At 40.7% G+C, this 18,615-nt stretch overlaps 1 protein-coding gene across 1 annotated transcript in view; it reads right to left on the bottom strand.

Annotated features, from left to right (window-relative positions):
- The window catches only part of LOC101158718 (B-cell lymphoma/leukemia 11A), a 54,531-nt gene that overhangs the window by 6,027 nt on the left and 29,889 nt on the right, over positions 1–18,615 (bottom strand). The window lies entirely within an intron of this gene.

The raw sequence follows: 18,615 nt of genomic DNA on the forward strand, positions 1-18,615 counted from the left end.
CCACATGAGTAGCATGTGAGAAGTAGTGTGTGTACATGTGTGTGTATCTCCTTTTCTCCCAGGCTGCTCTGGGACATAATTTCTCCCCTTAGACTGATTCTGAGTCCTCCACTGTCAGCAGGAGAACAAAGAAGCAAAGCTTTCCCAGCGGACTACCACTTCTCACTGATCTACCAAAACAGAGGCTCGTTCACACACACACACACACACACATACACACACACAAAGACAAACACAGGAGACACAACAGGAGAGAAATGCAAAAACCTTTACATGACAACATATTTTAAGTGAAAACAAAATAGCTAAAGCCATTTTGTCATTAATAACTATAAATGCGATCATTTCACATAAAATACAAAGAAATACAGATTAATATAAAAATTAATTGCCTGATATATTCAAGTAAGAATACCATTAGTACTTTTTACAGAAATACAGGTACCTTAGGCATCAAAGCACAATACTATATCACAGTTTTATTTTGCTGTGTGCATCACCAGAAAGGAGAAACAAAAAGATGATGGGTTATGTATCTATTGCATATGTCTTGGTTTGCAAAAACTCTTTCAAAACGTATGGTGCAAAAAGTTTCAGATTGGATCAGATCATTCATCAAAAGATAAATAAATGGACATCGATGGCCTGTCTCCTTCTCTTTCCCCGATATTTTTATTTTCCCTCTGCTGTCCGAAAAGGTGCAAACAATCGCACTTATCCCATAAGAACAACAGTTGAGAGAGGTGCCTAAATGAGGAATCATTCAAATGAGCACAAATTGCCACTAATTGTGGGCACCTGGGAAAGATGTGTCCTGTAAATCTCATTTGCATCATCAGGACCAAAACTGATTTATTTTGCTCCTCTTTGTTTGAATTTAGGATAAGCGTGTTGACAGCAACACGTTTGTTTTTCCCTTTGACCTGAAACAGCTGTCTATTGTCCAGCATCTAGTCTTTTTAACCAAAGTCCTCAAAAGTAGCCATCATTTTTCCCATAAAAGTATGTTTTTGACCATCTGAAATGCTACTGTGAGAAGTTCATTGATGATCCTCTTAGAAATGCTTAGCGGCTAAAGTGTGCATTAATATGTGGCGCTTTGTGTGTTTAAAAAAAGTCCATGCTGAGCTGGAGAAGAGCCCATAGAGCTGCACGCTTACTGTGTCCTGGATTCCTATACAACAGTCACCCCAGAAAGCACTACCATTTATAAAAAGAAGTTCCCATGAGCTTGTGGAGATGGCTTGTGCTTATATAACATGTTTTTAACCCCCTCTCAGCTCTAGAAAGGTATTCAAACACATATAATCAATGCTGAACTGCACTGAAAAAACGGGAAAAGTGGGGTTGTTCAATTTACAAATAGTAAACATGTTTGTTTAATATGAACAAATTATGTTTACCTTCGAAACATAATATAATCTTGAAAATCACATATAATTTCTTGCTGTGTTACTTTTATATATTTAAATCATGTTGACAAAACATGAAATAGTTATGCTTGATCCTTTGCCCCTTAATTTTGGATAAGTAAACCCCATCGGTTAAGAAGAATTCCAGGAGGGGAAACTTTGCAGTCAGCCATTTTAGAGAAGCTACAAGCACCTGCTGGCTGGAGGAACTTAAAAAAGGTAAGTTAATTTACTCTAACAAAATAATTTAAGAAAGTGGAAGGCGTAAATGTATCATTAGTGTTATTTTTTTCCACGGGGAAGAGCTTTGTAATCCACTTTTGTCGTAGTTATCAAAGTTAAGGCTCTGCGCGCCACTTTTGTCCCTGCCGGCCGCAGCCCTCGGACGGCAGGTAGGGGGAGGTGTGTGTGCGCGGTAAATTGTACTTTCACGTCGCAGGCAAATTCAGCTGTAAACGCGGTGATTTCAAATGATGTACGGGGAAGAGTGGTGAGTAGTTATGCCGTAGGAATTCGCTTTTGACAGAGGGGCAGTGGGCGCTTGAGGGCACGGCGTTTTTTTTCCACAGGCAGAAACTCTGCCAGGGGAATTTTCATCGTCACTAAGTGGATTTCTTTTTGCTATATTCTGCGTTGTGGAGACCGAAATTGAAGGAAAATGTGAGAAGCTATCATTACTATTGTCATTATTTAGTTATCCATACCGTTCCACCATGAGCTAGTTTAAGGACGGCATTATTTGACCAGCAAACAGCACTGCACTTCTGTCTCAGTCAGCTGTCAATCATTCTCCGTGCGCGTCTCGTGCACAGAATGCGTTCGGTGTGTCCAGTTTACATAAATCTTTGGTTTCAATCAGAGCTTTGTTTTCATTCTATGATGCTGAACATATTTTTATTTTAGCTTTGAGAGTTTAATGGAGTGAAAATATTCATGTCCTTTTGGAACAAGTGTATAATGTGTAGTAAAAAGTTTACAGCCTTATAATAATGTCTGTAATCCTACTTCACAGATTCCTCCCATTTGTGATAAATTCATATGGGAATCCTTTATGGGTGGGGGGGATTATCTACTCCCGATCTGCTAGTTTAGTTTTGCAGTTTCCATTTCAAAATTCGCGGGTTCTCACAAGCGTGGTTTGAATCCTGTGGGGATTAACCAATGCATGTTTAGTTATTAAAATGATACAACAAAGCTGTGGAAGTGTCACTCTATATATATTTGAAATTTAGCTAATAAACCTCTGTCCTGATTACAGAGCTCATCACACAACACTTCCAACTGCTCCTCCCTGATCATGCTGGGGTCCATGCTCCAGTCTTCACTGAGTCAGGTGGGTCACCATGCATTTACTATATATTATTGGAATTATTGTCTCTTGGATTGTCATCGAATCGGGAGGTAACCAAGATTGCCAGTCCTACTCTTTACACGCACCTTTTATGCAGAGAGATACATACATAATAAATAATTAAATTGATGGTTGATCAGTTATCCCACTACCTCTGTTAACATGACACTAAGGATATAATGATTTTGTTAACACAGTAGCACAGTAGCTAAATCTAGCCACAGGGGTTGCAATCTAGCCACAGGGGTTGCAAGCCAGTAACTTCTGTGCCGGTCCCAAGCCCGGATAAATAGAGAGGGTTGCGTCAGGAAGGGCATCCGGCGTAAAAAATTGCCAAAATAACCATGCGAATCATCCACAACACTTTAGACATACCGGATCGGTCGAGGCCCGGGTTAACAACGACCGCCACCGATGCTGTTAACCTACAGGTTGTCGGTGGAAATTTGACTACTGTTGGTCGAAGAAAGAGGGGAGGCAGAAGGGTCCGTGGCCAGAGAGAGAAGGGAAAAGGCAGGAACATAGGTTTGAGAATAGGGACTCTTAACGTTGGCACAATGACAGGGAAAGGCAGAGAGCTGGCAGACATGATGGAGAGAAGGAAGGTAGATGTACTGTGTGTGCAGGAGACAAGGTGGAAGGGCAGCAAGGCACGTAGTATTGGAGGAGGATACAAACTGTTCTATCATGGTGTTGATAGGAAGAGAAACGGGGTAGGAGTGATTCTGAAGGGGGAGTTTGTAAACAGTGTTCTAGAGGTGAAAAGAGTCTCAGACAGGATGATGAGCCTAAAGTTAGAAATTGAAGGGGTGATGGTGAATGTAGTCAGTGGGTATGCGCCACAGGTTGGCTGTGAGTTAGAAGTGAAGGAGAGATTCTGGAGTGAGTTGGATGAGGTCATAGAGAGTTTTCCCAGAGGAGAGAGAGTTGTTATTGGAGCAGACTTTAATGGGCATGTTGGTGAGGGCAACAGAGGTGATGAGGAGGTGATGGGCAGGTTTGGTGTGAAGGAAAGGAATCTGGAGGGACAGATGGTGGTGGACTTTGCGAAGAGGATGGAAATGGCTGTAGTCAACACTTACTTCCAGAAGAGAGAGGAACATAGAGTGACATACAGAAGTGGAGGTAGGAGTACTCAGGTGGACTACATCCTATGTAGACGAGGTCATTTGAGAGAGGTTAATGACTGCAAAGTGGTGGTAGGAGAGAGTGTAGCCAGACAGCACCGCATGGTGGTGTGTAAGATGACTCTGGAGGTCAGGAAGAAGAAGAGAGGGAAAACAGAAAAGAAGACCAAGTGGTGGAAGCTACAGAATGAAGAAACTTGTGAGGAATTTAGGCAGAAGTTGAGGCAGGTCCTGGGTGGTCAGGATGAGCTTCCAGAGGACTGGGAAACTACAGCAGAGATTATCAGGGAAACAGGTAGGAAGGTGCTAGGTGTGTCATCTGGAAAGAGGAAAGACGGTAAAGAGACTTGGTGGTGGAATGAGGAAGTACAGGAATGCGTCCAGAGGAAGAGGTTGGCTAAAAGGAAGTGGGATGTAGAAAGGACTGAGGAAGGTAGACAGGAGTACAAGGAAGCGCAGCGTAAAGTGAAGAGAGAGGTGGCAAAGGCCAAACAGAAAGCTTACGATGAGCTATATGACAGGTTAGACACAAAGGAAGGAGAGAAGGACTTGTACAGGCTAGCCAGACAGAGAGACAGAGATGGGAAGGACGTGCAACAGATAAGGGTGATTAAGGACAGAGATGGAAAGGTGCTAACAACCCAAGAGAGTGTACAGAAAAGATGGAAGGAGTATTTTGAGGAGCTGATGAACGAGGAAAATGACAGGGAAAGAAGGGAGGAAGATGTGGTTGTTGTGGAGCAGGAAGTAGCAGAGATTGGAAAGGATGAGGTTAGGAAGGCTCTGAAAAGGATGAAGAGCGGAAAGGCCGTTGGTCCTGATGACATACCTGTGGAGGTATGGAAGTGCTTAGGAGAGACAGCAGTGGAATTTCTAACAAGGTTGTTCAATAGGATTTTAGAGAGTGAGAAGATGCCTGAGGAATGGAGGAGAAGCGTTCTGGTCCCAATCTTTAAGAACAAGGGTGACACGCAGAACTGCAGCAACTATAGAGGAATAAAGTTGATGAGCCACACAATGAAGCTGTGGGAAAGAGTAGTGGAAGCCAGGCTTAGGAAGAAGGTGGAGATTTGTGAGCAGCAGTATGGTTTCATGCCCCGTAAGAGCACCACTGATGCCATTTTTGCTTTGAGAATGTTGATGGAAAAGTACAGAGAAGGTCAGAAGGAGCTGCATTGTGTGTTCGTAGATTTAGAGAAGGCGTATGACAGGGTGCCGAGGGAGGAGCTGTGGTACTGTATGAGGTCGTCTGGAGTGGCAGAAAAGTATGTCAGAGTAGTTCAGGACATGTATGAGAGAAGTATGACGGTGGTGAGATGTGCTGTAGGTCAGACAGAGGAGTTCAAGGTGGAGGTGGGACTACACCAAGGATCAGCTTTGAGTCCTTTTTTGTTTGCTATGCTGATGGACAGGCTGACAGACGAGGTAAGACAGGAATCTCCCTGGACAATGATGTTTGCGGATGACATTGTAATTTGCAGTGAGAGTAGAGAGCAGGTGGAGGAACAGCTAGAGAGGTGGAGGTTTGCTCTGGAAAGAAGAGGTATGAAGGTCAGTCGTAGTAAGACAGAATACATGTGTCTGAACGAGAGGGATCAAGGTAGAAGCGTTAGGTTACAGGGGACTGAGGTGAAGAAGGTGCAGGAGTTTAAGTACTTGGGGTCAACAGTTCAGTGTGATGGGGATTGTGGAAAAGAGGTGAAGAGGCGAGTGCAGGCAGGTTGGAGCGGTTGGAGGAAAGTGTCAGGAGTGTTGTGTGACAGAAGAGTGCCAGCAAGACTCAAAGGAAAGGTGTACAAGACAGTGGTGAGACCAGCTCTGCTCTATGGGTTAGAGACGGTAGCAGTGAGACAGAGACAAGAGGCTGAGATGGAGGTAGCGGAGATGAAGATGTTGAGGTTCTCCTTAGGAGTGACCAGGTTAGACAGGATAAGGAACGAGTACATCAGAGGGACGGCTCATGTTGCCTGTGTCAGCGACAAAGTCAGAGAAGCCAGACTGAGATGGTTTGGACATGTTCAGAGGAGGGATAGTGGATATATTGGTAGAAGGATGTTGGAGATGGAGCTGCCTGGCAGGAGGGCAAGAGGACGGCCAAAGAGGAGATACATGGATGTCTTAACAGAGGACATGAAGTTGGCTAATGTTAGGGTAGAAGATGTCCATGATAGAGTGAGGTGGAAAAGGATGATTCGCTGTGGCGACCCCTGATGGGAAAAGCCGAAAGAGAAAGAAGAGTTAACACAGTAGCTATAACATTTATTGATGAGCCAAGGGTAAGAATTGTATTTTTCCAAAGTTTTCATGTGAATTTAAAATTTTTTGACTCTTTGTATTTCAGACTGCTGAACTTCTCGCCAATATAAGCAAGTTCAGGGGTTTATTCAAAGTACAGGTGAGTTGTGTAATCTAGACGCTTTAACTAAACTTCAAATGTGAACTGTGCACACAAATATCTTCTGTGTTCTTTAGAATGAAGACCATGCAGCAATCCAGGAGGCAATCGAGGACACCACGGTGGGAATTTCCCTCCTAATGGAAACTGGCAGTGGTGAGGAAGAGGACATTCTCGTGGTCCACATCTCCCAGGCTGTGGTGGTCGACCCACCAAGTGTCTGAGTGGCAGTTGCCAAGGCTCTTTTGGCCTTATTTACAGCACAAATCTGATTACCATCCTCATCTCAGAAACACCTTGTCATGGGGCCCGTGACTTTGCTCCTGCTATGATCTCCTGGAGGCCCTTCCCTTCTTGAGCTCTCCCGCTGGTCACAGGTGTTCTGTATTATGTTGATTGGTTTGTCTATTTATGCAGTGTCTGATCTTGTTTCTGTGTCGGAGTGTCTTCGTTCTACGCTGTGGTGTTATGGTTCTCTGGCATTAAAGCCCCTTCGAGTGAACTATTGGATTTGGGTCGTTCTTCCTGCTCTTGGGTTCTCTCCCTTGGACATTCCGTCACACACCTTTGAGGTAATCAAAAAAAAACTGTATTAGAGTTGTAAGGCAAAGTGGTGTCTAAGGTTTCAGGCTTAAAGATCCGACTCTTTGAATAAAATGACCTTTAAATAGTCCTAAGAAGGGATTCCAGCTGTTTGCTTTGGCTCTGTTATCTTCTGTTTAATAAAAATAGCAAGCCCAATTTATTTTGATTTGTCATTTTTTGCTACACTGTAAACATATTTTTCAAGTTTAGATAATAAAAAAGTTAAATCTGAAATTTGTGTTCAGTGTCATATGTTCATTGGATTGTCATAATGCACAAGAAAGTATTTGCTTTAAATAATAATCTGCAATTGCAATTTTATTTTTCAATTTAAATGTTATTAAAATAATTTATAAATTAAATGAACTATGTAGGTAATTCCAAACAAATAATAGTGTTTTAAATGTTTGAAAAAATTATGGTAAATGACATAATAAAATCTTGTTTGTTAATGTAAAATTATTAGGTGCAGAAACAAAGAAGCATTCATTACGGTAGAACATGATTTTATTATGTGCAATAATTATATTGGTTCAACATGATTTTTTTGCGCGCAACCGATGTCCATGATTTTTTTATGTCAATCCAACAGGTCTTTTTTTTCAGTGTGTTTTTAGGCTCAGCCACCAGTGGTAGACCCAATGACAAGATGTGGGAATAAACCACCGATCTTCTGACTGAGTTAGCCCAGCACCCCCACCGTTCTGTGCACACAAAGTCTTATTTCTGTCAAAGGTATGAAGGTTCAAAGGTAAAAAAGAGAACTCTTGATGTGCTCCTTTGCAACTCGTCGCTCAGACTTGTCTGCGTGCTGATTGAAACTGTAAGGTTAATGGATTTTAGAGTGGGCGACCGCTCAACTCTGTCTCTCCCGTAATATACTCCCATCAGCCACTTCATTAGGCAAACTCTCCACCACTCCAACGTGGAAAAATGAAGCGAGAACGCCGAATGTTGATTGGGAGATGAAGACTGATGGAGAAAGGGATGGAGATGAAGTTGAGGGAATCCCGGTGGCCTAAGTTTGGAAAGAGGTGACAAAGATCTCTAAAAACTTTCTGGCTGCACATGTGACCAGAGATGTTGACTACAATAGGGCTGACTGAGGTAGATGACAGTTCTTTACCAGGGCGACATGTTGAATCCATGCAGCCATCAGTGCAACTCCAGAGGGAGCACACACGTGTAGTGTTACAGAAATGTCTTAACACTCAATACCTGCCATGCTGCAGTGACAAGCAGGCATTAAACCCTATTAAGCCAACGGTATTACCTGGACAATTATGCGGTGCCAAGTGGAAGTGAAAGGCAGTAAGGCACCCTGGTTTGTGTTTCACAGCTTCTATTGCGAGTGAAAGAAAGAGACCCTTTAATGTGCTTTTTAAAGCAAGTACAGCACTCTGACCCAGCAGCGGTCCAAATGGCTAAAAAGGCTCTGCACTCCTAACTGCTGCAGAGACATCCTTTAAAGACCCACTCCAATGAAAATGGGGTTTTTAACATGTTCCTGGGACATTTTTCTCATAATGGAGGACATATATGAAGTATATCAATAATGGCTTTTCTGAGTATTTCTTTATTCAAATTGTTGTTAAACAGGAGCAGACAAAAAATAGTTAGTAAAAGCTTTTAAATGATGGCAATCCACAAGCTCCCTGCTCTGCTCCATTCTGATGCATCCACTTGCAGACAAACAGATCCACGTACGTCTTTGTTTTCTTTGTCTGAGCTGACATCTGGCTCAAAACTGTATGGTTAGATAGCTCCAAAATTGCATTATGCTTGGTTGGGGGTTGTGAGGGGCTCAAGGCTAGCAGGAAAGCACGTACACAGATGGATGATGGGAACCGGGGAATCTGACCCCACACCAACAGTCCCGCCCAAAAAAGACGAACTTCTGATGAACTACTGGAGCTCTGCAGAACTATGTCCTTTTGATTTTACTTAAAAATAGTGTAATCATAATTCAAAATAAAACACTGGGAACACTTTAACACTTAGATCAAAAGATGATTGGAGTGGGGTTTAACTCAATAAAAATACATTGCAAATTTTAAATGAATCCAGAACAAAAATAACTGTTGCAGTGTTTATCCTCAAATCCTAACTTGCAATATATGCAAAGATCTTGGTAAAAATGGCAGAAAGCATTCACTTTGGGTAAAAGGTTGAATATTTTCTGTTCTTAAGTGCCACTTCCTGTCCTTCAAAAGCTGCAAATGCATCTCACAAGCATTGTTTGTTTCTCTCAAACAAACTTTGACATCAGTCAGTATAAGCGCAAAGCAATCAAAGAACCTGACCACACTGGTGGAATGATCTGTTCCTGACCAGTTTGGTGAAATCTGAGCCTTAATCCCAACTGTTGCAATTCTTGTCTGCCTACCAGAACAGTCCTGTAGCTACTTTACTGCTCGATTTACATCCAGATCCACAGTCCCCCTTTGCTCCTTTTTCCTCCCTTGTGATTATTTCTCAAACTTTGTCCATCCTCAGTGCCTCTTCCATCTTCATTTGTAGCAGAGATCCATCCCTCATTTACATCCCTCTGTTCTCTCCCTTCCCTTTCCACCCATCAGTAGTTTTTTGCTGGTGTCCTTGGCTGGGTCCACCTCTGGGTGAGATGAGAGTAATTGAGGTAATGGAACATCGCTAAAACAGGATTAGGCACGCATACTGGGAGTGAGGGACGATGTCCCTTAATACAATTTGGGATTTCTATCTGAGCCTCAGGCTTTCATGATCTGCTGCTTGTATTTACATCTGGGCATCACTGCTCGGTCCTGATCACCCTGTCCTTTACTTTAACAGGATTTACACAGAAAAGCTAAGCATAACTAAATCAGCCCAGATCTGTGGTTCAGAAATCAGTCTTGTAGTGATTAGAATTATTATTTTCAAATGATTTTCGAAAGAAAATATGTCTAAAAGAAGATGTTCGAGCTAAAAAATGTGTTTGTACATTTAAGTGAACTTGAACCTGAATGATTCAGAATCTGTTTCATCTTGTGTGATTTGAAAAGCCACTGAAAACATTCAAAAAAAAATAATTCTAAAATAAATCTTAAACTGAATAAAGTTATTTTTATGGATTAATAACATTTGATCTCTTCTGATATAATCCACCTGTATATTCTGCGACACCATTGCTGACCAGCACTCAGATGTTCAGTCTCATGACTTCCACATACATTAGTTCTGTCTTTCATCCACTTGAATAGGAGTTCATTTGTGACACAGACAACAAGCCTGACCAGAGAAATTGATTTCTGAACGGCTTCATCAGGATGGTGCTGAACACTCTGTCCTGAAGCCTTCCTCTGTCCTCCGCCCATCGTGCAGCCTTTCAGTGCAACACTTGTGGCTTCCTGTTTCTTACAAAACCCTAACACTTCCCAAAGGCACACAGCCATATCACTGCTGTCATGTGGGGGTCTTGTTGGCCTAATTATGGCTCTTTAAGGTTGTAACTGATACTTCATGCCCTGTTTGAGCCTGATTGGTGAACTACTGAGGGGGGGCGGAATACACATGCAGCCCCGTCCACAGACTGGACAAGAGGGACTACTACCGTCTTCTTCCTGTCTTTTTTTGCTCTGACTCGTAAGCTGCACAAACAGTGTCAGCTGATGTTCGCTTAGCTAACTGAAGAGAAAGAAGCTGTCAAACAACAAAATGACCCAAACTGACCCAAAATGACCCAAACTGCACAAAATGTTCCACTGCTCTCCGTAGTAGACAGTTTTTCTTTGGCAAAAAAGATCCATAGAGGAAACAGAAGAAGAGAATTTGACTTCAAAATAAAAGCAGAAAGCTGCTTTTAACAGAGAAAAACAAGGAGTCTTTAGTCCAAATATAGATTTATTGTGACAATTGTTCCCACAAACCATAATAATAATGGAAAAGATTAAGCAACCAGTTGTCCAAAGTTACGAGGATGATGCTAATAAAGTTGCTCAAACAGTGGATTCACATTTATGATTATATTAAGAAAATACCAGTGTTAGCGACTGTTTTTTTTTCCTATTCTTTGTTCCAAATTAAAAGTCAGATAAGGTAGGAGTTAATGTCTGATTTTTTTAGCTTCAACTTTTATGGGTAAATGGGAAATCTATATCACATTTTATTGGTTTCTAGTGAACAAAAAAATGTAATGCAGCTGCCAGATATTTTACAGAGTATAAACATCACCCTAAAAAATTAAGGGAAACTGGAAGCAAAAAAAATCAGACACCCACTTCAGTCTTTTATAGTCTGGTCTGCAAAAATATGGTCCGACATTAAACGGGTCCATGGCCTGAAAAGTGGGCTACCACTGCCATAGAGTATAACCATTATCTGATGACTGCAACACCTTCCCCCCTTTAAGGCCATTTTGAATATCCAGATGCAAATTCTGGGCATCAGAACACAGAATAAGGTTAACGTGTATAAGTACCAGCTTTACAAAAGGCAACTGAGAGGTAGGAATCTCCCAGTTTTAGTTTTGGTTGTAAATACTCAAGTTTGCTTGCGTGTGAGGCCAAAAATGCCTCCGACTTAATCTTCTGTTTGTTTTGGAGAAAAGCTGCACAGATTTGCAGCTTACCATGACACTTTGATTCAATTATGAAATCCAGGGGTTTCATCCCCTCTACTTTTTAACTGTCAACCCAGTCATAACACAGCATTTCTTTAAAATAAAGAGGCTTGAAGATGCAGGGATATAAAATAGGGCCAAAATTATTTAAGCCTCAGAAAAGAAAGTTTCTCAAAGCAAATCTTCACATTTTTATCTGGCTTAATGCCTTAACCCTGTTAAACCTACAACGTAAAAGAAGTGACAGAAAATTCCTATTTTCTAGGAATTAAGAGGTTTTTAAGCCTATTTTTTATGAATTATAGTTAGTATATATTATGAAATAATGGATGATTTTAAAAAAGAAAAAAAAGCACCTTATTTACCCACAGTCTCAAACTTTAAATTTTACATTCTTCCAATACAACAAGTACTCATTTAATCAAATAAATAATGATGAGTTATTCTCACCATAAGGTTGTGAAAATTAGCTAATCTTTTCTCCAGCAAAAAGTGTTTTGATATTTGGGAGGCAGCATCCTAAATCTGTCACATGTACATCAGCTAGGCAACAACTTACATTCTTTAAAGGGTGAGTTTAAGAGGTGTTGAAATGATCGTTTGATGTTAATGATATAAATTAATCCTAAACCCATAAAATTCAGAATACCACATTTAGGATTATCAACTGTAATACTTCTGGTAACATCCTGAAACACAACCTCTAAACACTCGGTTCGCTTTAAAGCAGCTGTAGTTTTGCAAAGTAAAGTAAAAACAGAAACTCCAGAGACAAAAAGCATGTTTTTGTTTTCAGAGAAATAATCTCAGTCTGCTTGTGAAGTTGTTAGATTTATGGATTTTTAATCTGTCATCAATAAAACAAACAGAAACCCCAAAAATGGACTTAAAAAGAATTTAGAAAAATAAAAAAGTTTCCTGGAAGATGGGGCTGCAGGAAAACTTGGTTTAACGAAAGACAACAATGAATTATTGAGCCGGTCTGATTTCATGCTGCGTCTTTGGACAAATGTGCACGGTGTGAGTGTGTGTGTGTGTGCGCATGCCAGTGTGATGCTAAATAGCTATTCACTCCGGGCTGATGAGCAAAAAATATCAATACCGTCTGTCTGTGTTTGTGAATGTGTGTGTTTGTGTGACATATCAATACCTTCTGTGTCTGTGTTTGGATCCCCTGCTGGGTTACAGACTGTGCTATTTGCAACTCTCAGCAGTCTACTTTTGAGTGTGTGTGTGAATCTGTGTGTACATGAGCAAGTGTGTGTTCATCCGACCACTTTTTACAGTTGGCATGTGACAAAGCTTCCTTTTCGCCCTCTTTGGCGGGAGCATGCACACCGACATACACCCCCACTCGGTAACGTCTCTTGTAAAGTGTGTTGTAATGACACAGCTTGGGCCCTTAAACTGTGTTTATAAATGTAATTAAATGCACTGGCCTTTATAAAAGCGCCCGAGCGCGCTCTCGGTATAATCCGCCGAGTGTGTGACCGAATGTGCGTGTGACCATTTGGAGGACCAGTAGTTGTGATGGCAGGGCCAGCCTCCACTTAACCCTGAACCGCCACGCTGAAATTACAGAGCATCCAAATTACAGCACTTATGTGAACAGAGAGGCAGGAAACTTGGTCATGACACACATGTGCGCACACACACAGTGCTCGGTGACTCACATTTAACCAAACATGCAGAAGCTTTGTTTTAAATGGTTGCATTTTTGATCATTCGTTATATTTTGTTTCATTTGCTTTCATTGTGCATTGTGTTCTTTTGCTGTCTAAAATGAGAAGCAGCCAAAAATCAAAAGTGCTGCCACAGAATGACACGCATAATTAATTAGTTGCATTTTTATCAAACCAATTTTGTTTTTATATTTTATCTGCTTTTAGTCAGATGTTTTGCTTTTAAAGTAGATGTGGTGTATCTTGCTAAACAGCACACACACATCAATGAAAGCAGTGTAATGCAGAAGCAGACATGTTAAAGAATTCTGCTTTAAAATTCAGATATAAATCCGTTTTTAGTTCTGTCTCTCCAGAGTTCCTGACATCCAAATGTTTACGTTCGTGCATTAAATGGGGGTCAGTAAATGTTAACAGTTTGTTGTGGGTTTGTGATGTCACGACTTGAGAATTTAACCTTTTCATTGTTTACATGAGGTCCATTCATAGTGTTTATATTATTTCATTTTTTTCTAGCTCTTGTCTCTGCTCTCAGCGGATCAGTTTTGAATCATCTCAATTGTTTCTGGCTGAGTTAATGGTTAACATGGAACCTCGTATGATGTCCTGTCACTTTTTTCATTCTTCTAGGTTTATTTTCTTCGATTTTTGTAAGTCCTTTTATAGATTTTTTGGTTAATTAATTAAGTTCACAACCACTGTTCATGATATACACGTAATAAGAGACCAACAACCAGAGTTTACAATTCCTGACTAAAAAAGTTGAGCGTCGTGCCAAAACATCGGGCTGAAGCTAAAGCTGAAAAGTACACATAGTGGAAGTCCACTATGTCCATCCATCCTATCGTCCCTCCATCTTCTGTGAGGTTTCAGGATTTGGTTCTATTTATCTTCATTTTCAAATCAAATTTCTGTCAGAACAGACTCCGAATCTCAGAAGGCCAGGATTTTACCGACAACTGCCATTGAGTAAAAGAAAAAAAAAACATACATTAAGGGCTGAACTGCACATTACAATGTCAACAAATTGTATGATTTCTCATTTGCTTTACCCTAAAAATGCTTTCAAATGAAAGCATTAGCAAAACATTAAAACTAAGATAGGTTTCTTTGTTGTATTTATACTCAATAATCTACACAGAGGACTCTATGAAAGTCACTTGAATGAGAGTGTAGTTGTGCTTCAGTTTAATTCATGTCATTCATACAATAATCTGCTTTTTTGTAAACTTTAAAGGTTTTTGGACTGGATTGCTTTAAATCAGTTAAAAAAAAGTCTTTAAATGGTCTTTTCCTAGTAAGAATAAAGCTTCAAATGAATATTTGACTAAAATGTATTGCACCTTAACTCAAAGTCATGGACACTGAGCTCATAAATGCATTTGAAACCCACAAGACAATGTTCTGGGATCTGAAAAACCAGATAACAGAAGCACACATACTAAAGGGAAGCAGCTACTGCCTCAATCAGGATGCTGGTGGCCAAACACGCACACACGTGAAGATACACACACAAACACACAGCCAAAACCCGTCTAGCACTGAGTGATCTGCAAGGACCTGTAACAGCTGCCACGCAGGACAATTCAGTCATCAGTGTTTGTACGAGTCCTGCAGTGTCCACAGTGGGAGATCACTCCGAGTCGAGCAAACACCTCAGCTGGCCGGAGGCCCACACACGCACACAAACACACAACATAAACACAAGGCTTTGCTTCCTCTCTTCAGCTAATCCCTGCCCCACCCAGTGGGTTTCATCCCCCGTCTGTTCATCAACATTACATACAGGTGGCTGTCCTCTCTGCCTCTTCTCCTCCTTTTTTTTTCCCCCTCTCCTTTCTCGACCTTCCTCTCTTTGACTCTGTCCCACTATTGTGTGCACAACAAAACAGGGGGAGGGGGCACAAGGGGCAAACATTGTTGGAAATATTTGAGGGGGAAGTATGATGAGAGCCTGAATCACTAAAACACAAACAGCCCCAAACCCTGACCGCCCACACACATGCATGTCTGCAGCAACATGTGGACAAGCTGCGACCCGACCGAAGAAGCCGCGCTGCTGCCAAAAAACCTTTTGCTCCTCTATTCTTCCTCTCGCTCAGTCGCTATCGTCACGCCATCCTTACTCCAGCGCCAGAATCAAGCTTTTAATTGTATTCATCCAGCAAGGCCAATCGATAAAGGACATATTTTATGCAATTTTCAGACCATTAGCAAAAAGCAATTTTTTTTTCCTACGGTAGCTGTTGCTTTTGTAGAAAGAGAGAAAAGCAGGAGGAGGAGACGAAGGAAGGAGAGGAAACTCAAGCTATCCAGCTTTTAACACAAACAGCCTCCCACAGTCTCCCTGTCAGACCTTGGAGAGATAGGGCTTAAGCTGCAGCTCCAACACAAAAATTCAAGACTTTCTTTTTCCTTCACTTTCCTTCTCTGCTAAGAAAAGGCTTTAGCTACAAGTGGGTCTCGGATGCATCCGGGATCCACTTCAAAGCGTTTGGTTTTAGCGCACAGTTCACAAGACGACTGAATGGACTACAGCTCCCAAGCAACTTTTGGCAAACATAAAACATTATACCTGGTGGTTATTTTCAGATTCAGCTGTGATAAAGTGCTCAGCAGCTGCAGAGATGAACAAAAGAACTGAAAGTTGTTGTGACATTAGCACAGCACCGTGACACGTTCTGCACATTCTTAGAGATAATTTCAAAAACCTGACTGGAAATCTTTTCAATGCTGCTTCTAGTTTTTGTTTTTTTTATTTTTGTTTTTTTTACAGAAAAAAAGGTTAAATTCTCACTCTGATCATATTTTGATCTATTGTAAAATTGTTACCAGTGGTCTTTTAAAATCAAAAAGCCTGTGTTGTTTTCTAAGACCTACTTTCTGCAGAGCGGCAGGAGTTCATCAGGCATTTGCCTCTTAGTTGCGGGTGGGACAGTTGCTGTCACGTAAACCCGCCCCCGTTTTCCATTATCTCTTTGTTTATGCTCTCTCCCGCTAGCTTACAGTCCTTTACAACCCCAACATAACATTGCAAGTCCAACAAAAAAGAGAGGGACCTGGATACAGACAAAACGGCGCCAGACATCATCGTCCGCAAGCTGAAATTATACTACTTACCCTAATCCCAATCTTAACCCTAATTTAGCCGCAACCTACAAGAGATCAGAATAAAAATAAATAAAATGTATGAAATCTTACAAGGGGAAATATTTTTCAAGTCATTTTTTCACGATCTGGTTGAGGACTTCCTGTTCTGGCTGTTTATGTCTGCACCCAGGTCCTCTTGACATAAATGGCGAGCAATGTTGCAGCTATCCAGTTGTACAGTTTTGATCCAGATTTTAGCTCAGACAAGGAAAACAAAGATGATCATGGATCTATTTTTCTGCAAGTGGATGCATCAGAATGGAGCGGAGCAGGGGGCTTGTGGCCTGTCCAGCATATTTTCTACATCACAAAATAAGCTCTTTTTCATACTGCATCTTTTCGTCAGCTCCTGATTCACAATGATTTGTCGAAAGAAATACTGAGAAATGCAGATTTAAGATTTATTTTCTTTATATATATCCATCATCAAAGAATTGCAACAACAAAATAAAATAATAAATAAAATCTGTTTGATCAAATCTGGCTTGGATTCTGTGTTTTACACAAAAACAACAAAAGAACTGGGATGCCATAAATTACAAACCCCCTTTCACAACCTTGTCTGCTTAACAAACACAGTTGGCTTGATTCAGTGGAGGTTTAGTCACTACGTCCTGAGAGGTCTATCGATCCCCTCTGACGCTTTCTGCAGAACGGGGAGAAAAACTGTGGGCTGAGAAAAGAGGAGGGAAACGCAGGAAAAGTGAGCAGAGAAAAGGAGCCAGAGTGACAGGATAAATATATGGCCCTGTCAATCAGAAGTGAGCAGCAGTCTACCAGCTTCTCTACATTTTTTCAGGTGCACAGCGTTGCTCAGAGCACGTAAAGCACCTCACTCATGAATTCATTTAGCTTCTAACTAAAAAAAAAACATGAATCCCCCAAATAAAAAGTAATTTTTATTTTAATCTTGTATTTTTCAATTACTTATTTCATCAGTTGTGATTCCCTGAGGAGGGAGAAAGGAGGCGGTGCCTTCTTTTTTTACAAATCACCTACATACCTGCATTCCCTATGACTCTTCCCTTCACCTGGAATGTAATAGGAATGAAAGTATGACCCCCAATCATGTCATGTAGATGTAACAAAAGCTCTGACGGGTTTACACTCATCCTTTCCAAAAGCCTTTTAACTTTGTAACATTTTTAAGAAAAATCACCTTGCATCAATTTAATGCAGCACTTTTGTGACAAAGTCTCTTAAAAGAATGCATCACAAATAAAAGTGCATTTAAGTGGAATAGCAGCAAACCAAATACAATCACAGCTGTAGAGATGACTGAATATTTTACACCCATAAAAGGACCCAAAATCTCAAACATGCAGTATGTGTCCGTCCTACAAGCCCATAACAATGATGTTGCCAAGGCAACAGAGATAATGCAATGGAGGATGCCAAACATTCATTTTGCCCAAACATAAAGGAAAGAGTGTCTGCAGCGTTGTATTTGAAGAAGTTGGAGGCATCATAAATAGTACCACACTATAATTTTTGACTGTTTAGAATGTCGCACAGCAAGAATCCAGGGTCTTCCTTTTTTTAAAAATGACTTGGGCCTTATAATCCGCAGCACCTTATATAGGGATTAATTCTTGCTGTGCTTATGTTATTGCATGAAAATAATAAGTTTAGCTATTTCATTTTTGATATTGTCCAGGAGAGATATTTTAATAATAAGGGTATTTTGTTTAAATGATATTTTATTTCGGTTATTTACTGTTTTATTTTTGTAAATGCTGGTTAAATGCAACATAATATCATGGAGTGTGCGCATGTGCAAGTGAGAGATGTGCTTTGACGTGTATATCATCACGTTTTCTTGCTCCGGCTGCCTCAGAGGAAAGTTTAAAAAAATGACTCAGTTCAGGGTAAATAAAGTTGCCAAAACGAAGATGAAGTCCTGTGCAACACCTACTGATGTTGAACTGAATTTGTATTTACATAATTGACGCACGAATCACTAATGAACTGCATAAAAAACAGCGCTATAACCACACACGGTTCATATTCTAAATCGGTTGTACCATGGTGCATTCGTGATACATCTTTGAAAATTTCACATAAAGACCACAACTTTTCACACTTTTTACATGTATATTCAAATTTGACCAATTTCCGTCCTTGCAATTTGCTCAAAATATACGTAGTGGCTGTGTGATACTGATACGGCCTTAAAATATGCCTATTTCTTCTTGTTCCACCCAGGACAGTATAACAGAGAAAACTCAAATAAAATGTTTGCACAAAATCCTGACATAAAATTTAAAAAAAAACCTCTGCATTCATTTTAGCACACACAAACACAACCGCACAGTGACAGATGTCTGGGCTAGA

This window comes from Oryzias latipes, chromosome 15, assembly GCF_002234675.1.
Source record: "Oryzias latipes chromosome 15, ASM223467v1".
In the NCBI taxonomy this organism is placed as follows: domain Eukaryota; kingdom Metazoa; phylum Chordata; class Actinopteri; order Beloniformes; family Adrianichthyidae; genus Oryzias; species Oryzias latipes.